The 23,937-nt window shown below is 43.1% G+C and overlaps 1 protein-coding gene across 18 annotated transcripts in view; it reads right to left on the reverse strand.

The window, feature by feature from the left end:
* Positions 1 to 23,937, reverse strand: part of Sgms1 (sphingomyelin synthase 1) — a 275,114-nt gene that overhangs the window by 48,326 nt on the left and 202,851 nt on the right. The window contains exon 1 of one of the 18 annotated variants that reach the window (XM_042262700.2): positions 5,788 to 6,896. The exons of the other annotated variants lie outside the window; for them this stretch is intronic. The gene's annotated coding sequence lies outside the window, so the exon portion shown is untranslated. Of the gene's footprint in view, positions 1 to 5,787; positions 6,897 to 23,937 lie in introns of those variants that run through there. 18 annotated transcript variants of the gene reach the window in all.

Here is a 23,937-nt window from a genome sequence, read left to right on the forward strand (position 1 = left end):
GAGCCAGCACCAAGGGAGCTAAGGACTGAAGATTATACCTCACTGTAAAAAACAAATCATGAATCAGAGTCCAACCAAACACTAAGTGCTTAGTGTGTACAAAGTACCTCTGCTAGCATTCTGTAAGCCCCAGGGCTACATACACCATAGTTTTCCTAACTAGATAAAAATGGTCAAATAAAACTCCTGCTCTTTGAAAAACTTACCTTCCTGCACGTTTCCTTCAGATCAGGAACATGTGATCCTGTGGTGATATATTGTATATCCTAATAAAGCTTGCCTGAGGATCAGAGGACAGAGCAAGCCACTAGATTAGACATAGAGGCCAGACAGTGATGGCACACACACCTTTAATTCTATCACTCAGGAGGCAGAGATCCATCTGGATCTCTGTGAGTTCAAGGCCACACTGGAAACAGAGCCATGCAGTGTGGCACACATCTTTAATCCCAGTCCTGGGAAGCACACACACCTTTAATTCCAGGAAGTGAGGCAGGGCAGAGAAAGGTATATAAGGTGTGAGGAAACAGGAATTAAAGCAGTTCAGCTGAGACCCTTTCAGGTGAGGACTCAGGCTTTCAGTCTGAGGATTCGTGGAAACAGGATCAGCTGAGGAGTTGATGAGGTGAGGTTGGCTGTGGCTTGTTCTGTTTCTCTGATCTTTCAGCTTTCAACCCCAATACCTGGCTCTGGGCTTTTTATTAAAAGACCATTTAAGACTCAAACAACATGATTCCACTCATCTGGGGCAAAACCTCTGTGTATACACCCAATATTTCACAAACCCCTTCCGATCTATGAGAGCCCAGCCATCAGCTTTACCTTTGAGTATAATCGCCCCCAACACTCCTACTGTGTACTCGATCCCATTTCCACCTTTACCCGGACGGTGACTTCTGTGTTCAAACCCTGGGGATTGGAGCCGTTCAAGGTTAAGTCTAAGCTCTCAGTTGCACTCAGTGCCCTTGCTCTGGGCCCTGCTACCTACATACCACATCTCCTCTCATTCAGCCATGATGTGCACTCATTTTCTCACACCCACTGACTGCGCTAGCCAGGTCAGCAGCTCACAAAGGTCCCAGCTGCACTCTTATATCTCAGGCTCCCATTTCAGGGCCTTTGCACTTGAGGCACCTCTGGGAATACCCCTCCCCAGATAGCCTTATAATTCAGGCCACTCTCTTGCCTCGATATCTTGGTTCAAATACCTTTTGCATCAACTGAACCGCCTTGCTTATCACTTTTCATACGATTTGACTGCTTCATATTTTTATTTAATTAAAATCTTTGCAGACTGAGGCTATTGGGGAGTGCGGCTATCTAAGCTTAAAGACTGGGAAATAAAATGTGAGGCACTCAGGACCAGAAGCAACTAGAAGGTCTTACCACCCACGATCCAAACAGTACTACAGCGCTAGCCTGGTGTGGTGGTGCATATGTGTAATCTCAGGTATTGTGAAGCGGAGGAGGGGAGATGCTCCAGCTCCTGAGTTTTGAGATCATCCTGGGTTGCACAGGAAGACCATAGCTCCAAGAGAAAAAGAAAGCATAAAGCCACTAGTGAAGAAGTCAGCTCCAAGCAAGCTATTCTGTAGCATGTTCCATGTTTCAAGATAGAATGGACACAGGATGTCGGGGAGCAAGCAGTGTACCCCATAATGGCATGATAGGGAGAGAAGCTGAGTGGGAGGAAGCTGGGTGGGCAGACACTACTAGCTTGCCCAGACTAAACTATCTGAGGCCACAAGAAAGCACATACCTCGAGCAACAGAGCGCACAGAGTATGGAGTCTCCAGGGCACCAAGGTGGCACTACAAAGTTCTAGACTTTGGTGCATTTGGGTCTCAGATTTCTGGGGAGTGGAAGTCTAATCTAAAAGTTTTCATCAGAAGTCCACAGTAACATGCAATTTTCAGCTGCGAAGAACAGCACTTTCCCTAGAAAAGGCTTTTAAAGTCTGATGAATGGAGAATGCACACAATGAGTTATTACGAGTGTCTAGTAAGTGAGCTCATCTTTGCACTACCTTAGTTCCCACCTAAGAGCTACTCTACAGTGAACAAGTGCCCACAAGCATGCCAGCATAGCACATTGCATGTGGTGTTAGCAAACCATCCCCAAGGTTTCCACAGCCCATAGTGTACTGAACACCTACTGCTAAATCACTATGCATCCCCGACCATAAGTAAAGCATACTTCATTCAGCTAAGGAAGCGAGGAGTCCACTTGGAACTAGGACCTATAGAACAAAGTGAGCCAATGTGTGAAAAAGGAGGTGAGTCTGCGTTCAGTTTAAATGAAAGCAACAGCCAGTTCTAAACATCATGCAAGGAAGGCAAGGTACCATTTACCAAAGCCTTTCTCTTAATGGCTGGGACAGAACTCAGGGCACCCGAGTATGACAGGAACTCACTGTGCCACGAAGCAGGAGCCCACCCAGCTCCATTCACCCAATTCTTTTTTTTTTTGGGGTGGGGGGCGGTTTCGAGACAGGGTTTCTCTGTGTAGTTTTGGAGCCTGTCCTGGATCTCACTCTGTAGACCAGGCTGGCCTTGAACTCACAGAGATCTGCCTGGCTCTGCCTCCCGAGTGCTGGGATTAAAGACATGTGCCAATGCCACTGGCTTCATCCAATTCTTTAATAATACTTATGCTCCATAATTTCTAGTTCTTGATTATGAGAAATATTAAAAAAACAAGTAAGGATACATCTTCAGAAATGTTCATGGAAGAGCAGGGCATGGCAATGCACACCTATAATCCGAGCACTTAAAAAGTTGAGGCAGGGGGATGGCAAGTTGGAAGCTAGCCTGGGGTTCACAAGCAACTTCCAGGCCAGTGGGATACATAGCAAGACCCTGTCTCAAATCACACACACACAAACACACACACACACACACACACACACACACACACACACACACACACACTCACACACACACACACACACACTCTCACACACACACACTCACACACTCTCACACTCACACACTCACACACACACACAGTGTACGCTGATGTGGCAGATTGTGCATGAGCTTCAAGCTCAGTCACAGAACCTCTATCAAAAACAGAGTGCAGAGTGACTACAAGAGACCCTCAGCATTGACTTCTGGCTTCCACACGCAGACACATCGCATGCACACATACACACATACAAATAAAACAGTAAGACAGAGCCCTGTGGTGGAGGAGAGACGACTCTGGGGAACACGCTCGGAATGCCAGCCGGCACTGCAGCGGGTGCTGGGGACTTCCCTGCTACAGGGAAAACCACCCAGTCTCTTCTGCATCACCCGAACAGTGGGCAGAGAGCAGAAGGAAGGGACAACGGCGGACAAGTCCTCTGTGTTTCCTGTCACTGTTTTCAGTTCACTTCAGATTCAGTCATTGCTGGCATTAAGGACCCAGTTTCCTCCATTATCTGAACAGTCCACAGTTTTCCGTTTGAGGTGATGAAAGTTCTCCAAAGGGACAGTGTCCATGACCACTGTGACTTCCCACTACCACTGCTGTGGTGTGCGTGTGCCACGCCCTCCACGGCTCCCTGTTTACAGCGGCTCCCTGCTGTGCTGCCTTGATCAAACAGAGCCTGCAGGGGAAGCAGCTTCTGGAATTCTTATGTTCTGTCCTGGCTCTGGTTCCCATCTTCCTCTTCTAAGCTGTCTCTGTCAGGTACTCGGTTACAGAAGTGAGAAAGGAACTACTGCTAAATTATACACTTAAAAACACTGCAATATGGGGCTGAAAAATTTAGCTCAGTGGGAGACACTTAAGGCCCTGGGTTTGGTCTGCAGCCAAGCTGGGGCTGGGTTGGAGGGGTGAGGTAAAAAGTTTTATTTCACCACTTAAGAAAAATGTTTTCTTTGTAAAATGAACTATAACCAGCAAACAAGCCAAGTGGAAAGGAAACAACCCCTCCATGGCAGGCCAGCGCAGGCCCTGTGGAGGCACAAGTAGGTTGCTGAGGGAGGCCTACTTGCTTCACCCGTGGCCTCCCCTACTATTTCCCCCGTGGCCTCCCCTACTATTTCACCCGTGGCCTCCCCTACTATTTCCCCCGTGGCCTCCCCTACTATTTCCCCCGTGGCCTCCCCTACTATTTCACCCGTGGCCTCCCCTACTATTTCCCCCGTGGCCTCCCCTACTATTTCACCCGTGGCCTCCCCTACTATTTCACCCGTGGCCTCCCCTACTATTTCCCCCGTGGCCTCCCCTACTATTTCACCTGTGGCCTCCCCTACTATTTCACCTGTGGCCTCCCCTACTATTTCACCCGTGGCCTCCCCTACTACTATTTCCCCCGTGGCCTCCCCTACTACTATTTCCCCCGTGGCCTCCCCTACTACTATTTCCCCCGTGGCCTCCCCTACTATTTCCCCCGTGGCCTCCCCTACTATTTCACCTGTGGCCTCCCCTACTATTTCCCCCGTGGCCTCCCCTACTACTATTTCACCCGTGGCCTCCCCTACTACTATTTCCCCCGTGGCCTCCCCTACCATTTCCCCCGTGGCCTCCCCTACTATTTCACCCGTGGCCTCCCCTACTATTTCCCCCGTGGCCTCCCCTACTATTTCCCTTTCTGGGGTCAGAGGGCAGTGGGGAAGAGAGACAGGTGGTTCAGGAAAGAAGGAAATTCCCAGTTAGCTGGGTAGTTAAGTATCCTCTGCTGTGTGATCAAAAAGAAAGCAGTGCTTTGGGCATCCCCCTCCCCCAATCCCTCCATCACCCCAGCTCCCCCTCCATCCCTCCATTACACTATCTTTCCCTCTATCCCTCCATCACCCCAGCTCCCCCATCCCTCCATTACACTATCTTTCCCTCTATCCCTCCATCACCCCAGCTCCCCCCATCCCTCCATTACACTATCTTTCCCTCTATCCCTCCATCACCCCAGCTCCCCCCATCCCTCCATTACACTATCTTTCCCTCTATCCCTCCATCACCCCAGCTTCCACATCCCTTCACCACCCCAGCCACCCGGCCCCAACCAGAAGACTCAAGGAGAGGAAGGTAAGTTGTTTTCATTTCCCCAAAACGTCCCTGACTCAACTGATGTTGAATGACGAGATAAAATTAGACAGTCGTTCATGGATAAACAGTAGCATATATTTTATACTAGCAACTTCTACAAGGAAGAATCTTGTGAATTAAGAATTGGGATGATAGTTGACTTCTGACCTGTGGCTTTCAGTTGGCACCAGCTGGTCTTGAGAAATAGTCTACTTTTGGAATAGGAACAGAATTATTACTCTTGTGTTTAAGTGCATTAGAAAATGATTAAGACATGGAAAAGTGCCCTGATACATAGTGTGAATTTTAATCAAGCTTATAGTCAGCAAGTATATATGATATGATCATGCTTTGTTTGTTGGCTTGGTTTTGGGAGACAGGGTCTAACCATGTAACATTGGGCTGGAACCTGCTATGTAGACCAGGCTGGCCTGGAACACACAGAGATCCTCCTGCCTTCAACTCCAGAGTGCTGGGATTAAAGGTGTGTACCATCATGTCTGACAAGATCCTGCTTTTGTGGTAATATATAGTAGACATGAATGTACAGAAAGTAAGGATTTGAGTCTAGGTTCCACATTGCTAGTATCCTGGCTGACTTTATTTTGCATATTTTCATAGTTTGAAAATTTATTGTAATCAAGACATTACTTTTATAATCAATAAAAGCTATAAAAAACAGAAGTCCTAAGGGTGGGTGCCCTCCCCCAATACAACTACACACATACACATCATCTCCCTTCTCCACTCCAAAAGTTCTGCGTATGTACTCACCCTGCATGGAAGGCAGAAAGAGAGCGCAAAGGCCCAATGAGCCGACACACTAAATTTAGCGGACAGATCTGAGTTACATGTCTCAAAAACAACCCCGAAATAGTCTGGCCTTATGAAACTCAAGTGCAGAGGCTTGTCACTCTGGGCTTCCCAAGGCATCTAGTTCTCTCAAATGCCCCCAGAAATCACATGCTATTAAACGGAGTGTCACAGCAAGCTATTACACAATGTTCTGGCAAACAGCACTCTGTGTCTCTATGAAACACAGATACCCACAAATCAGAGGCAAAGGTCAACATCCTTTCCTTTCATTTTCTTTGTATTCTTTTCAGTGTTTTTGTTTTGTTTCTTTGAGACGAGGACTCACTATGAAGGCCAGGCTGGGTTTCAATGTGAGGCACCCTCCCATCTCAACCCTACAAGCTCCAGGATTAGAAGTAGGTGTCATCATGCCCTGCTTAAGGTCAAAACCTGGAAATGTAATTATTAACCTCCGAAATCATTAATAACCACAATAATAAAAATACAAAGATCCACAATAAAAACATCTTCTCCCATAGACACTGACATTTTTTAATGCATTTTATAATCTTGCCAAATGATCTCAGCCAAGATTTTAGGTAATTGTACTGCACTGTTGGAGACAAGAAAGCCCAGGAAATGAATGACTGAAGTTTTCTACTACAATTTTAACCCACGGAGGTGACGCAATTACCATTCAATTGCTTAGACAGATGAAGGCAAGTACCTTTTCTCCTACCACACAGTTTAAAAATATCTCCGTTGCAAGTCTACTTGTCAGAATTTCACAATCTCCATGAGATTTCCTTTTAAACATCCATTCTTCTTTTTGGTCTAACATCTTAAAACAAACACACACATCCATTCCTCAATCCAACTGTGCTTGAAGAGAACAGAAAGATGGCTTCTTCTGAGTGCTTTGAATTGAACTGTGTAACATGGCCAACCAGAGGGGAAATTTTACACTTTGTAAATATTATTTGAAGAAATAACAGTTTCTAATGACAAGCTTTTATTTTTCCCAGGTAAATATATACCTATTTGGTTTGAGCTCCAAAGAGCAGTGAGTCACAGGACTGCTAGACTACCTCAGCATAACTGTTCTCTCAACATTGCTCTATTTACACAATATATTGAGTGTATGCTAAAACACGTTATTATATTTATATTTTCCTTTGTTTTCAGTAGGCACAAAGATTTTTTTTTTTTTTAGTATAAATTAAAAACTATCTAATGGGCATGAGGTTTGGTTCAGGGGAAAATGCCTGTAACATGCTTATATCTAGACATGTGATGGCCTCAAAGCACAGTGCTCAACATGACCCCCTTTTCATTTATATCTTGAGGAGAATGTGTAAGGAGGTGGGGCTTTTGGGCAGTGATTACGTTATCATGATAGCGCCCTCACAGATGAGACTACTGTCCTTATAAAAACAAGACCCAAGAGTTCCAATGTCCCTTCTACCACAAAAGGGTCTGATGCTAATAGCCCCAGAGGAAGACTAAGCTGGCCGTCAACTTTTTTCCTATCCTGAGGATGGTCAGACATTCTGTTGTTGATATTTTCACAACAGTAGGAGTGGACCTGGGCATGGCCTTTCTCTCCTCGAAACTTGGCTAAATATTCTTCCTTTCCCAGTGACTACCATTTTTGCAGGATCTCAGTTAAGCTGTCTCAAGTTGAGACTTTGGTTACCTTATCCTAAAAGGACAATAAGATGATGCCCCCCACCCCCCAGCCCCTCAAAGGCTTTCCATCACTTTTTCCTGTGATTCTGAAATAAATATCAGGTTCTTAAAGTTGCAAGAATAGTACAGGAAACTGAGGCAAACCCTTCACCAGCTTTGTGTCAAGACAATCATGACACAATGACTAAAGCCAGGAACTGAATATTATAGTCTCTGTCACACGACCCATGGTCTTCTCAATTTTACTAGCTCCTCTAGGCCACCCCCCCCCCCATCCCTCACCCCCATCCACCTGCCTGCCATGAACAGTTAGTTAATTTTGTGTCTTACTCTCCTCTTTCTCTCCTTGGCTCTGACGACCTGGGCAGGTCTTAAAAATACAGTATTTTGTAGAATCTCAGTTGGTCCCTGGAGTGTTCTCCCAATTCATTTGGGGTCATGTGCTTGGGCCAGAATACCCAGAAGTGAACTTTGTTCTACTCAGTTATCATATCAAACAACACATGCTGGCCAACTGCCGTTTTACTGTTTTGTGATGCTGATCTTGACCCCCCTCTGTTGAATTTTTTAACTGGAAGAGTTCTTTCTGTAAGTATGGCTATGGAAAATCAGGGATGAGATGAAAGTTTTGGAATTAGGTAGTCTTGTGTCCAATGACCTTTCTATTGCCCTCTCCCATTCAGTGTCCTAGAAAACAAAGCTACCTGGGACCATTAAGAGGACTAAACGTATATATGTAAAGCTGCCAATGACAAGAAACTTAATGCAGTTCTATGACATCAAACATCACTATTACTTTTAAGTGACTTATTTTTTTTACAGATAAGCCAAAATAAAAGAATGCTGGAGTGATTTGACTCTGGAACCTTCTTCATGGGCTCGAGGTTTGAATGTTTATTCTCCAGCTTGAATAACCATTGGGGGAGGGGGGAATTCCAGAAAGTTCAAAAGCAATACCTAACTGGAGGAAGTAGGTCACTAGAGTGGGTCCTTGAGGAGATATTATCTATGGTCTCCCATCTTCTCTCTTCCCCACATCCATCACGATATGAAGAGTGGTCCTCTGGCACAAGTCCCAGCCACCACAACATTCTTGCTCAAGGGATTGACACAGTGGGTAAGGGCCCAAGTGAGTGCGACGGGGCTGTCAAGAACCAACATAACATCTCTCAGTTTTCCCCAGGTGTTTCTTTGGGCAAACAGCTGGATGGTAAGAGTTTGCAGATGTGAAGGCATGAAGGCTGGGTTTCTGGCACATTAAGCATATGAGACAGAAGCTGAACCCCTGTTCTCTGTCTGCAGCTACCCCGAAGGTAGACATGGCCACATTTAGAGCCTCCTGCCTTGTTATGTGTGCCCTTGCCGTCGTAGCCCTTAAAGTTCAGCAGCTACACAGCACACAAGCATCTTCAGTTGTATTCTTCAGGGTGCTTTTAATCTGCTTTAGAATTACTCACTTTGAAAGCAATCACAAATTTAGCCACAAAATATCCAAGGGTAAAGAAACCTCAAAACTATCCTTCTAAATAAAATTGTCTCCAGTTCCCAGGAAAAATTTCAGACATTTAGGCTCAAATTCCACTGTGTTATAACAATAATGAGCACATCAAAGCAAAGGGCCCTAAATATGATGATAGCCTTTGGGGTCGTTACGGAGTGGTAGAAACCTGTGACATGCATGGGTGATGGCATCCAATGGTTCCACGAGGGGCTGTCCTTGCTACTCTGTCATACATAGAGTGGGTGTCATTAAGTGTAGCTTCCCTTAGCATCTCCAGACCCTTGTCATTGGTGCTGCAAGTGTCCCCAGCATCAGATACAGCAGGCACAAAATACTAAAGAAAGAGCACATTCCAATTTCCAAATACTTCCAAACAACACAAAGCACATTCCAGGGAACAATTTCTAGGCAGGGGACAGAGAACTAAGGCACAGCAACTGACTTCTGTCCCTGCAGCTCTCACTGTTCCGTAACTTACACGGATGGTATTTTAACATTTTCCATTCTTGAACTGCTCCTGCGACACCCGAATAAGAAATCTTTTAAAAACTGAAATACTGTGTGGATCGTCATTATACCAATTGTAAACTGATAAATAATGAACTTGTAAAATGAACAATTTCCAAGTGGAATGTGATGCTCTAAAATGAAATCTCAGCAGTTGAGACTGATGCAGGATTGCTGTGAGCTTCATGGCAGTCTGGGCTACATAGTGAGTTCAAGACCAGCCTCGGCTACAAAATAAGGCTCTGTCTCAAAAAAAAGAGAAAAAATAAAAGAAAAGAAGAGAAAAGAAAATGAAAACCAACCAAACAACAATAAAACACAGCTTTCTTTTTAAGAAACTAGAAAACAAAAATGACATCCATTTAGAGCAGTGGCTGTCACCTAAGACCATCGGAAAACACAGATATATTTACATTACCATTAGCAAAATTGCAGTTATGAAGGAGCAACGAAAATAATTTTATGGTTGGGGGTTACCACAACATGTGTAGTGGTATTGTGTTCACCAAAATATTGTGTACCTTAATAAACTTACCTGGGGTCAGAGAACAGACAAGCCACTAGTTAGTCAGTGATAGCACACGCCTTTAATCCTAGCATTCCAGAGATAGAAATCCCTCTGGATCTCTGTGAGTTCAAGGCCACATTGGAAATAGCCAAGCATGGTGACACACGCCTTTAATCCCAGAAACCCAGCCTTTAATCCCAGGGAGTGGTGGTAGAAAGGAGAAAGATATATAAGGCGTGAGGACCAGAAACTAGAGGATTTTGGCTAGTTAAGATTTTGGCTGGTTAAGCTTCAGGCTTTCGAGCAGCAGTTCAGCTGAGAGCCATTGGGATGAGGACACAGAAGCTTCCAGTCTGAGGAAACAGGACCAGCTGAGGAATTGGCAAGGTGAGATAGCTGTGGCTTATTCTGTCTCTCTGATCTACCAGCATGGACCCCAATAACTCGCCTCGGGTTTGATTTTATTAATAAGAACATTTAAGATTCCTGCTACAAACATGAGGAACTGTATTAAAGGGTCACAGCATTAGGAGGGTGAGAACCACTGGTTTAGGGGTTTCATTATCTTAAGCCATGATTTCTTTATGAGCTTAAAAAAATGATACAAGTCATTATGACTTAGAGTCGAGCCTATTTCTAAAGCAGCACCATATAACAGGCACCCACTTTCCATCTAAAGTGGGGAGGTAGCAGTCATTCCTTGAAGTTCTCCCAGCAATGAGATGTGAGTGTTACTCTGGGAGCGGTCTTCCTCAGGAGACCAGTCTCTGAAGGACTAATCACAGGGTAAGAACGGCAGAAGGTTTACTTCCAAAACATATCCAGGACACAGTCCAGGTGTCGTTTCAGCATCAAAGAAAAGGAAAGTCAACAGAAAAAAGTAAACAATTGAACAGCAAACACAGCAGTCAAGTCCCAGGGTGGAAATGGCATCTTATCTAAGATCTGCGTTGAAATACTGTCTCCTTCTCCAGACTGGAGGGTGATGAATGGGAGAGAGAACCGGAATCACAGATGTTGATGGCAATACTGAATGATAAAGACAGCAGATTTATTTTACTGTCCTACATTTAAATTGTCATCATTTAAGCTACTTCAACTCTTTCGTGATTTACTGGTCCCCTACTGTACCACAAGAACAGTAAGTGACTCCTCAAGAATGATTTTAAATTAGAATACTGGAATTTTATGTCGTATACTCATTTGATTTAAAACTCTCCCCCCCCCTCTCTCTACACACACACACACACACACACACACACACACACACACACACACACACACACAAGCTTTAAGTACTAGAAATTTTAAGAAGAAAATGAGACACAAGAACTAGAGGTGAGTAATGAGATGAATGCAGAGAACAAGTCAGTGACATTCTAGTGCCACAAAGAAACTACTGTCACAGGAAGCCAAAGCTCTCCCACCAGACCTTGGGCATTTGACCCATGGAAGTTGCTCCTTCACACAATGACCTTCAATCAAAGCAAGTCCCGATTCCGGAAGTGCATCCATACATCACCTTTGCCCAGACCAACTCTCACCTACATCCACTTCCTCAAACTAAAAAAAAAAAACAGGTCAGGAAACAGTGAAAAGAGAAAAGAAAGGTGAAAAGACCAAATTTGATGTGCAAGATACTCATGTCCTGCTGAAAATACAAAGCCGTGAGGCACACCATCTGACGAGGATATACATACCAAATCTTTAATTGGTATTTTCTTACCCAACCTCTATTTTCTCACTCATTTCTTGTCTAGTTCCAGAGGCAACCAGGACAGCCAGGAAACATCTGAGTAACATCACAGTGACAGATAAGGAAGCAGGCCAGGAAGAAGGCAGTATTTTTAGAAATTCCATTTCATTAAGTCACTGACCTGTCACCCAGTTGATCAACCGGCTTGATAAAGGCCCGGAATTCTGAGACCAACCAGTGGGGCTGTCAAGAGGGTGTCTGGGCCCTTTTCTGATACCTACCCCTTAAACCCTCAAAAGATTATCTCAGTAAACTCTACAGGAGAGGGCTGGCAAGATGGCTCAAAGGATAAAGGCACTTGCTACCAAGTCTGACAACTTTGATCCCCATGACCCACATGATAAAAGGAGAGAAATAGTTGCGTGATTGTGGTATATGCCTTTAATACTAACACTTGGGAGGCAGATGCAGGCAGATCTTTGTCTCAAAAAATAAAATAAACGAGAAAAAAAAAAAAGGAAAAGGAGAACTATTTTTCAAGTAGTCCTTTGACCACTGTATGCACTCAGAAACACTGTATATAAACACACACGTGCATACACAAAGGGCGGGGAGTGAGAGAGATTTAAAATAACTTTTAAAATAGTATCTTGATGTTGGCACAGACAATCAAGATTCAGCTAACAACAGCTTTGGCTGAGTGGGTGGGGTAGCTTTAGACTTTCCGGTGAAATGCTAATGGTCCAATCCCCCAAATGAGTACTCCGTTGATCTTACATGGGACACACTGCTCAGTCCATCTGCCTAGAGCAAGGTCCTCATTACTCAAATGTTTGGTGAGACATCCCATCTCCACAGATACTGGGAAAACTGCATATACCCCAGTACTCTGCTGAAGGAGAAAGTAGTTTCCAATCCCTTCTGACATCTTTCCTCTCTGAGTTTTGAAGAGGAATTTGTTTTGTTTGAAAACGAATCAGTTCCTGTCTTATAGATAAGGTGCATCTTGTGAGGCTTTTCATTTTGCTTTGGCCATCAGGAATCCCTCCACCAAATAGGAGGCCAAAGCTAGTCAACAGACTGTATCTAAAGACCCAATGTTGACCCCTCAAGAGCCTGAGCCTAAAACTCGGTAGCCCCTCCTCCATCAGTAGCCCCATGGATTCCTACTTTAGGAGACTCAAGGTTCTTGGATGGCAGAAATAATGGCTCCAGGCTACAACTACATGGCATTCTGTACTATATTTTATGAGACACAAGGCCCCATCACACACAATGGGAGATTCAATTATTCAGAGCTATCCATATTGCTTGTCTTTTCAAAGGCTGTGGCTTTGTGTTCTTTAAACACGTTTGTACGAATTCTGGAGCCAGACATCATAAAATGGAAACCAAACTAAGTAAGTCTGAAGTTATGTGAAATGAATAAATGTGCATTAGGAAGATAAGCATCCTTTTCATAAAGTTACCTATTCCTTTAGTTTTAACCCATCTTTTCAGAGACACTCTACAGAATCCTTTGCCTTGTCATCATCAAATCTGCAGCAACCAATCGGACAGGAATATCTAATGGAGAAATTAAAATGTTGATGTTCAATGACTTGGACTATCTCTTAAAGAACGTCCTGTAACAAGCCAGTAGACCATGAACTCTATGTTCTAATTTATCTGCACAGACTCCTGGGAGCTTCCTCTACCAGGAAGAGCTCAGTGGAAGCTATCTAGTGACACCTGAGTTAGCACACACACATAATACACTCAGCCCAGTGTCCAGAGGTCACAAGGACCAAGACGAAAAGAAACTTTTTCCAGCTGCTCTCTGCCATAAACCTACATTCTTAGCACCAGTGGCGCACACCTTTAATCCCAGCACTCGGGAGGCAGAGCTAGGAGGATCTCTGTGAGTTCAAGGCCAGCCTGGTCCACAGAGTGGCATCAAAACTACACAGAAAAACCCTGTCTCAAAAAACCAAAAAAGAAAAAGCAAAAACAAAAAAACCTACACTCTTACAATTGGAGCACTCACAACAATCCCCCCAATCCCCCAACCCTCCCTACCTCACCCCCCCATTCCCCCTAACCTCACCCCCAACCCTCCTACCCACAAAGAAAAACACTTTCATGGTACTAATTTGCCACACAAGGGTTTATGTGTTGAGAACTTGGTCCCTAGTGTGATGCTGGGAGGAAACATGGACCTTTACGAAGTATAACATAAAAGGAGGTCCTTGAACTATTGAGGGCACTGTGCTGGAAAAGGATTTAGGTGATTCTAGCAGGATCCAAGGTGAGTTCTCCACAGACTGAGTTGTTCTAAGGGAAACTCACACTAGCTCCTCTGTAGCTCATTGCCTGGCCATGTGAACGCTTCAGTTTGCACAGTTTCCTGTTTCCTGAAGGCACTATTAGCCCTGAGCAGACACCAAACTGATGGGGCTGCCAGATCTTGGTTTCCAGCCTTCAAAACTGGGAGGTAAATAAATCTTTTGTTAAAAAGGTATTTCATTGCAGCACCAGGAAACAGACCAATCAATGGCTAACTGTAACCATTAGTCCCTTTCCCGGCTTTCCCGGCACAGCAGAGGTTTTACTTTAGGTTCTGGTATCTTGTTATCACAGCTGATTCTTCAGCTCCAGCTGACCAGACCCCACAGATTCTTCACACAAAAGGCCCCAGAGACTCTTTGTTTCCTTCTGAAACTTCACAAGGCAGGCCTCCATCCTCCGCTCTGATGATGCTTTTCTTCCAAGCTTCTGCAGAATACCCCATTGAGCTCTCCACATTCACTGGTGTTTCTAGCCCAAAGTTTCAAAGTCCTTCCACAATTCTCCCCGAACCACGGTCAGGTCTGTCATAGCAATACCCCACTAGGCTGGTACAAATTTCTATCTTTGGGCAATGAAATACTACGACCAAAAGCAAGTTGGGGAGAAGAGGGTTTACTAGGTTACGCTTCCATCATTGAAGGAAGCCAGGACAGGAACTCAAGCAGGGCACGATCCTGGAGGCAGGAGCTGAAGCAGAGGCCATGGACGGGTGCTGCTTACTGGCTCATTACCCTGCTTTCTTACAGAACACAGGATCACCAGCCCAGGGATAGCACAATCCACAATGGGATGGGTCCTCCCCATCAATCACTAATTAAGAAAATGCCTTACAGCTCAATCTGATGGAGGCATTTTCTCAATTGGGGTTTCCTCCTTTCAGATGATTCCAGCTTGTGTCTAGTTGACATAAAACTAGCCAGCACAGTACCCTTCACACTTACAATCTAATACACAATTAGGAATAAAATCAAGTTCAGGTTTTGGAGTCTCTGAGGTACCTCAAATAAATAACTCCTCGGAACAGTTAAGGAGTAGGCATTAAAACCAGGACATCCCAAGCTCTTCTAACTACTCAGCCTCTCCTTAATCCTCAGGCTGGATTAAGTCCTTCCGCTGTACAGTACAGGAATACATGCAGATGACTAAAGCACCACTCACTGCCAGCGGTAATAGCTGACTTAGGCCTGGCCACGCCCTTCCCACACGGTTGAGCAATGTTTATCAAGACAGCCAGCTAGCTGTACTTGCTTCCAAACCTGTTCATACAGGTTAGACTTGTTCCTGCTATTACAGGATTTAATTAAATTACTAACTGATGAAATGCAAGCATGAGGGAAAGAAATGAGCTGTTAATACTATAAAATTAAACTGAACGTTTTAGTGGGGTGATAATAATAATCTGGTGACAGGAGAACGCTACCAAACTCGTATTTGAGACAACTTCAATATTTGAAAAGGGAAAAGTGCTTACAAACTTCCAAGAGCTTGGCAATGGGCTGCTTCTGAAGACTTTGCTGCTCTGGCACCACTTTAAAGAATTAAGGACAGGACGAAGTTGGTGAGATACAACGGGTATGGTTCCAGGATGGCCGTAAACACACATCAGAGCCCAGTTCAGATAAAATCACATGACACTATGTTTGGGATGGAAAACAGCCAAAGCATTTATTAAGTTTTAAAAATTATTTTGTATAATTTGAGCCAGTGACATGGCTCTGTCGGTAAAGGTACTTACTATAAAGCTTTATGACCTAAGGTGAATCCCTAAGGCCTACAGGATGAAAGGAAAGAACCAACTCCTGTGAGTTGTTCCACACGCATCCCCTTCCCCCAAACAAACAAACAAACAAATGTAATAATGTGCCTCGATTATTCCCCTCATTATTTTTAATGTTTGTGGTAGGTATAATTTTATTATTTTCAGCTTTAACTGGCTGATCATTCAATGTCACTGCAGAGATGAACAAAACCATCTAGTTTCCTTCCTGCTGCATTGTCTGCCCTTCTTATTAAAAAAAAAAAAAAAAGGTGATTTCATTTGTATGTGGCGGGGGTTCTCAAGTGTATGTGTGAGTACTATGTGTATGCAGGGGCCTGTGAGGAGACCTGAGGTCAGATCCACTGGAACTGTTGGGGCAAGTGGTTGTGAGTCATGCAGTGTGTTGGGAACCTAACCCGGGTCCTCTGCAAGAACAAGTGTTCTTAACTGCTGAGCCACCTCTCTGGCCACATCCCTCACCCCAATTTTTTTCTTCGAACAATACCAACAGTAACAAACTTTGCCTCCCGTGAAGTCTCACCTTCCCTCACCCACCTCCTCAGCAGTCTGCGTGACACAAAAGTCCCTTTGGACCGGGCTCTGGTGGCCCTCACTTGAACTCTACTTCTCTTACCCTCTTATCCTTATGCAGGCCCCTCCCTTTTGAAGGCTGGGGCTTGTCAGCTACAAGCTAATGAGTACAGTCAAGACTGACTGGCGCCCCACGTGATTGTCTCCCCCAGGATGCCTGTCCCGCAGAAGCCCTGTGTTCAGCATCTGAAACAGTAAGAGGTCAAGAAAATACAAAGCGAAGAAGAAAACTTCAGGTCTGCGGAAATGGTGATATCCTGGGACTAGGCAAAGTAATAAACAAGTTAGTTTTAGAAAGATGAATTATGAAGCAGAGCGAGCTACACTTAAGTCTCACTGTGACTTTGATAAATTAATAAACCTTTCTGAGTATTTTTCTTTGGCTCTAAAAATACAGGCACTGCCACACCTAAGGTGGTAGGTAGTACTACAAGGCATGGAGTCCGACCCAAACATGGCTGGTACCACTAATATGTGTACAAGCCAACTGTTATAATCACTGTCCTACTGCTGCGAAGAGACACCATGATGACGACAACTCTTACAAAAGGAAGCATTTAGTAGAGGCTTGCTTAGTTTAGTCCATTATCGGCATGGCAGGAAACAAGGCAGCGCACAGGCCTGGTGCTGGACATGGAGCTGAGAGTTCTACACCCAGAACCGTAGGCAGGAGGAAGAGGTCCACCGGGTCTGGCTTGGGCTTCTAAATCCTCAAAGCCCGGCTCCTTTGACACACTTCCTCCCTCCGGCAAGGCCACACCCGCTAATCTTTTTAAACAGTGCCACTCCCTGGTGACCAATCATTCAAATCTATGAGCCTGTGGGGGCCATTCTTAATCAAACCACCACACCATCCTCACATGCAATGGAGCCTGCTCTTCAAAGAGTTCCCTTCTTCATGTTTTCCTCCCTTTAGTTTCTACACCCAAGAATCTCTTTTAAAAGTGAAGAAAATTAGTTTAAAAGGTCTAGAGAGATGGTTCAGTGGTTAAGAGCACTGTCTGCTTTTCTAGAGGACCTGGGTTCGATTCCCAGCACCCACATTGAGACTTGCAACCATCTGCAACTCCAGATCTGGAGATCCAATGCCCTTTTCTGGCTTCCGTGGGCACTGCACACATGCGGTACACAGACATACATGCAAGCAAAACACCCATATGCATAAGTAAAGTTAAAATTAACAACATCCAAAAAGTAGCTTAAAGTAGTTGGCTCCCCACTCCCTAGTGGCTTCCAAAGCAGCAGTCTCAAAGGGGCTCCAGAAAGGGGCATGGGACAAAGCCATCACTACTGAAGGTCTGTTCTCCTTCCCCGGCATGCTCCTGGGAGCTCAAAAAGTATGAGGCACTCAGAATGTGAACATCCACTGATTTGGAATTTTTTTTGGCTTTTTTCTTTTTTGTCTCAGTAATGAAAGAGCATCTTTCATTGAGATGCAAAAGGGCTTCTTTGGTTACTGCTCTGCTCTCCCTTAACTTCTTCAAAAGCAGAGGGCTTTGGAAAGTAGCAACTATTCACTTAAAATGGCAATTAAAAATAAATATGTGTGCACTGTAAAGAGAAACCAAAGCAGACTGAGGAAAGTCAGAGTCCAAGCAGAGTTGCCCATGCAGAGAGCAGACATCCAAATGCTCACTGGACCGTCACATGACCTGGAAGCCAGCCGTGCCTCCAGATGTGGAAATGTGAGACAATGAAATCAGAGTGGCTTCAATTGCCTATGTAAACACACATTTATTAGCCTTTAATCTAAAATAGCTTATAATAGCAGTAAAGTAATAATTTAAAAAATTGAAGGGGCTGGAGAGACGGCTCAATGGTTAATAGTACTTCTGCTCTTACAGAGAACCCAGGTTTTATTCTCAGCACCCACAGAACAGCCCACAACCACACGCATCACCAGCTCCAAGAGATTTCACATCCTTTCTGGCCTCCACAGGCACCAAACATACATGTGGTGCACATACATCCATGCAGGCAAACACTTGTATACATAAACTAAATCCCTTTTTAAATGTATTCATTTGCAATATGACAGAATTGAATATAAATGGGTTGTGCAACTTTTCTAAGTAACTTGAAGCAAATACTTCACATTAGAAACAGGTTTGGGCCATATGACCAAGAAAGTTTTAGCATTATTTCTCACAGGGCCGGCCACATTCTAGCAAGTTCTTGCTGTTGAGGCAGTCTGTTGCTTCTAAAGCCGGCACCTATTCCGTTCCCAATCAAAGGCGAGGAGCGGGAGGGAGGAAAAAGCAGAGGGGAAGAAGTAAGTTTTTGCACCTTTGTACTTTCTGATAATCTGAATTTCAAGCGAGGGGATTAATTAGTACTTTCACGAAATAAATCAAGGTAAATGACATATTAAAAGAAATTTTGCCATTCTGTAAAAGGTCCATGTGAAGGAATCAATGAAACAATATTACACCCAATGACACACACACGGATAAATACGTTCAGGAGATGCTAGCAAATAAAAATGCCTACTAATGACGACACAGTAAGATACATGAGAAGTGTATACAGATTATCTAGATATAATGTATGCAATTGCATATATATTTGGAAAGATGAGTATCAAATTATTCATTATGACCATCTCTTGGAAGTACATAAAGGTAGAGGGGACGATTGTCTAACAAAGTTCAGGGAAGGAATGTGGACATCACATTGCTAAGAAAGTTCTATTGCTGGGTGGTGCTTGCAGGGTTCTTTATATGGTTTTCATGTCTATTTAATGTAGCTGTCCATACTTTCCTATGGGTGAGGGTAGTAAGTAGAGAGGCCATGAAATTCTGGAACTAGGTGATCTAGACTTCAGTCTTGGCTCTTCTATTTACTTACTTTAAGATTTGGAACAAATTGCTCAATTACTCTGAATTACAGTAGCCTTTACTAGTGGAGATAACAGCACCTAAATCATAAAGAGAAAGCATACTATATAAGAAAGACACCTAGTACAGAACTTAGCATGAATTCCAACGTCTTATCAGTAAAACTAAGACATAAAAAGAGTAATTTTATGAGGCAAAAATTAGTTAAATATAAAACTACAGACATTGAGTTACTCTACCACAAGTGCATTCAGTCTCAGCGTGGAGCAGAACATACCGGGAAATAACAAATGTCCTCAGATTCTAGCTCATGGCCAACACTGATGTAATCCAACTCCCTATGGGTCACACCAAGGCCAGAGGGTACCTGGGCAGGAAGCTCCCTAGTGGCACAGCTCAATGTGTTGTGACCAATTCCTAATGCTGCTGCCCAGCAACTGTGCTGCCTCATGATGACAATAATTAACATGTTTCACCTGACCAATGGTGAGGACTCCTGAACCACAAATACTGTGTTATAAACATAAACACTTACACCTAATAATTGACCTCAATGGGACTTGTAGCCTCACCTAGAAATACACAACATAAACCAGGGTCAATTATCTAACATTTGGGACAGAAATGGGGAAAAAAATGTCTTAATGGTCATGTTCTAGTAACACAAAGCAAGTATCTACTTCACTGAAAGACAATGCACTGGGAACTGGCCCTGTTCTCCTACCTGGTATTGTAAGAGGCACTTTAAACTTTGACAAGCTGAAAATATCCCCTCTTAATTTGCACAACATGAGAAACTATTTTGTTTTATTGGTGTATGTGTATCTGGAGCCTGGGGTCACTTCTTCACATTCTGGTCCAGATAGTGTCTCTTCACTGAACCTGGGGCTCACCATTTTGACTCGACTGGATGGCCAACAAGCCCCCAAGGCCATAATACCCTCATATCCTATAGTGGGTAGCCGTTCCAGCTTTGGTCTGGAAGTTCCAACCCCCATTGAGGCTTCAGTAATGGTCACACTTACCAGGCGGGGCCAAGAGTGGGCCCTGAAGACCCAAGATCCGGATGGGCCACCCTCTCTTGGTTCCTGGACCCTGGACGCTAGAGGTAGACCGAGCAGAGTTCTCCAAAGAACACTGCTGTACTGCGCCACACCTTTCCCAGACCCTGTTACCTACCCCTTCACTTGTAAGTTACCCCACACAATAAACCTCCCTTTTAACTACGTGGAGTGGCCCTAATAATCTCACCAATAATCTCCAAATGCCCGGTTACAGGTGGGCCTGGCTTTAAATGGCACTAGGGCTCCAAACTCCGGTTCTCATGCTTGCTTCCCAAGCACTTTACCCACTGAGCCACCTCCCCATCCCTCCACACTTTAAAGAAATGAATCGCACATTTGCCGTATGATTATTCTGAGGGATAACCAGAGAGGCCTCACAAAAGCTCCCGGTAATTTATACATTTTACATTTGCCACAATTGACATGAAAATTCTGTTTTTATCTGCTCCATTTCTCCAGGGACAACTGGTTTACCACAAAGAAGGTCGTTCACCCTCAGACTTGTCTTAGTATAACAAATCACAGAAACTCTTATTTCCAGGAACTCATTTTTCTATGTAGATTCCATTGCCACATTCATTTATCCTTCTGTGCAAAATGTCAAAGACAAATACACAAGTGAATTTCCCATCAGCCTTATTTAGTCAACCTGATTAATAAATTAAAAGCTGAAGATATAACTTGGATCAAAGTAACACAAAACTGTTGGACATGGGAAGCCATGTTTGAGCCTTCCTTTGCCAGAGACACAGTCTCAGCACCTCGATTTATCTTTCATGTCAATACACTGTTTAGAAAAGAAAACTGCCATCACTAAAACACAGCAAAATTGTCTGGTCAAAAACCTAATTAATGACATCATTCATTCATGATCTCCTCAGCCTGGCCTGAGATGTTTGCTTAATGAACCACCATGATCACTTTGAGTAATGGTGGCTGTTCACTAATGTTCTAGTATCCAATTATTTTTTTCTGTATGAATGTCATTGAACAGTAACAGAAGTCAAAGCCTAATAGCATCAGTTTTCGGAAAATTCAATCTATTTTTCTGACTGTGGCCTTTTGTTCTGGTAAATACAAACTAATTGAGTTGATTGTCTTCTGAAAACTATGAAGAGTAAACAAAGCTATTCGTTTACCACAGGTCAAACAGAAAAGAGGCCATAACTCTACTAGAAGTTAAGTTATTAATATTTAAGAAAATATCATATGCCAAACCAAGTAAGTACTGTATCATGGTGTGGCTATAAATATAGACTTCTGAACTGTCAAAAATATTTAAAATCTGCTCAGGAGATGTGTAATTAATAAAGAACTAACCTACTATTTTCCTGGGATTTAGACTGAAGCTTAGTTTACATAAATTGTAACAACACACTGTATATTCAATTTTTATTAACTAGAATCCTTTTAAGTTTGCTTGTTGAAGAACTCTGGAGAGAAATCCACGAGAGTCAGACTTTTTCTTTCTCTCTCTCTCTCTCTCTCTCTCTCTCTCTTTCTTTTTTTTCTCACTCTGAGGTGACTTTTCCAACACTACTCAAGAGAGGAGACATAATTATCTCAGTAGCAGTCTGGACAGTAATTGTGTGAACATGGAGAGAAGAGTTCAGTCAACACTGGATACAAGCGTTCATTCATTCAGTTTGTACATGTGTGAGATAAATAAGCTATCATTACCTGGGAGCCCACCCCAGATGTCTAGACGCTAACTGACTAGGAGTTAAGACAGCAGGAAAGGGAGACATTGCACATTCTAGGCGTGTATTTGTGAGATCCATCTAGTCAACTTGAAAGGTCTCCAAATGAATCTCCATTCCAGCCTTTTATTTTTGGTCACCTTTGCCCCTGTACCTCTTGTTCTTCCAAATCCACTCAATATCTGTGTTTCATGAACCAGATACAAGTCTACATAGTTAGGATATAGAAGTGAGAATCACCTACAACTTCTGATTGCACAAATGATCTCACCAGAATGACTACTTTCCGGTGTTAATAGTCAAAGACTTTGGGAGCTCACTTGCCCAGAGTGCCAATAAACCGATGGGGCAATGCAACAGAGGAAAAGGGCATCAGTGATGAGGACTCTTTATAAATAATCTTGGTAAATGGGATGCTACAGGTCTTTGTGAATGTAGGACTGACTAGATCAGTGTAGACACCCTGTAGCCCTGAACTATTCAGTGCCCCCAAACAACCCAAAGTGTGGTCAAAGTTTTCTCAATCAGCATCAATCTTTTATTTTGTCATTTCATTTTTAAAAGGATGTTTAATATTCCTTACATTAAAGTAAAATAAACTGTTTTAATGAAAACAAAAAGCCCAAGAAGGCAAAGTGCATGTAATGTATATTAAGTAAGACTAATTTTCCTTGCTTAAAATGTGCTCATGTAAGTCAATGTAATAGAAATAAGAACGTTCTGGGAAGGGAAAAGGACAAAGGAGAAGGAAAAAGGAGAAAACAAAAGCCCACAGCAAAGTACACCAGATTAGAGAGTTCAAATCCAAGAACAGAGTGAAAGGATTGCAGAGTGAACACGAAGACGGACAAGAAGAGTGGAAAGATGCTAAGTCTCGACGTGAACTGAAGAGAAACCAAAGAAAACAGGCAATACTTCCAACTTACCACACAGGCACAGTTAAGGCTGGACATTTACAGGGGTGGGGGTGTGGAAAAATGCAACTCTGGATCATAATACTGCACTGAAACTCAAAATAGCTATGACAGGAATTCAAATGTTGTTACAGGAAATAAATGATAAATATCTAAGGTGGTGAATATGTTAAAGGCTTCAATTTGATTCCTGCAACCATACCATATGTATATTATCACTCCACTGTGGATATCAGGGGGCAGGCAGATCTGAGTTTGAGGCTAGCCAGGATTCTATACTAAGACCCTGCCTCAAACAAATAAACACTTACAACTTTAGTGTGGCTCATAATTTTGTACAATTATTAGCAGTATATCATAAACAAAAATTAGGAATGCAAATTTGGTTTATAATAAAAATTGGCAGCCTTTGTGGAATCCAGTTTTGCAATGTTTATCTAGAAAGATTAATATGCATTTAACCTCTGACCCAGAAATCCTACTGATAGGAATTTAGCCACCAAGTCTAGCAGCAAGATTTACACATAGGGCAGAATACAACCAATCTAATAGCTGACCAAGCACACAGCCACAACTTGGCAACTATTAAAATATCTAGAAAGAGGATAAGGTGAAATTAATTACTGTATATTCATTTAATGAAATACCATACCATCACTACAACCAAAAGCCACGATTTCTATATGTGGTTAGGCAAGATCTCTAAAACACTGTAAGTATAGAAAACTTAGCTGCAGAATTATAAAGTTGAACACTTTTATTAAGAGCAAATGGTGATATCCTGCAAATACTCTGTTTCTGGGGAAAAAAAACCACAAGTATACTAACACATTTGACGGTAACCAATACATCTCATCTATAGCTTTTGATATGTTTGTATACAAACCACAAGCATGTTTTGCTTTTATATTATCATGGTTACCAGGATATAAGATTATAAGTAACAATCTACTCTGTTTTATGTTGTTATCTAACAAAATCTAGTTTAAAATACAAGTAGGAAACTTAAAGAATTTATAATCAGCCTTAATTTAA

Source organism: Peromyscus maniculatus, chromosome 1 (genome assembly GCF_049852395.1).
Source record: "Peromyscus maniculatus bairdii isolate BWxNUB_F1_BW_parent chromosome 1, HU_Pman_BW_mat_3.1, whole genome shotgun sequence".
NCBI lineage: Eukaryota > Metazoa > Chordata > Mammalia > Rodentia > Cricetidae > Peromyscus > Peromyscus maniculatus.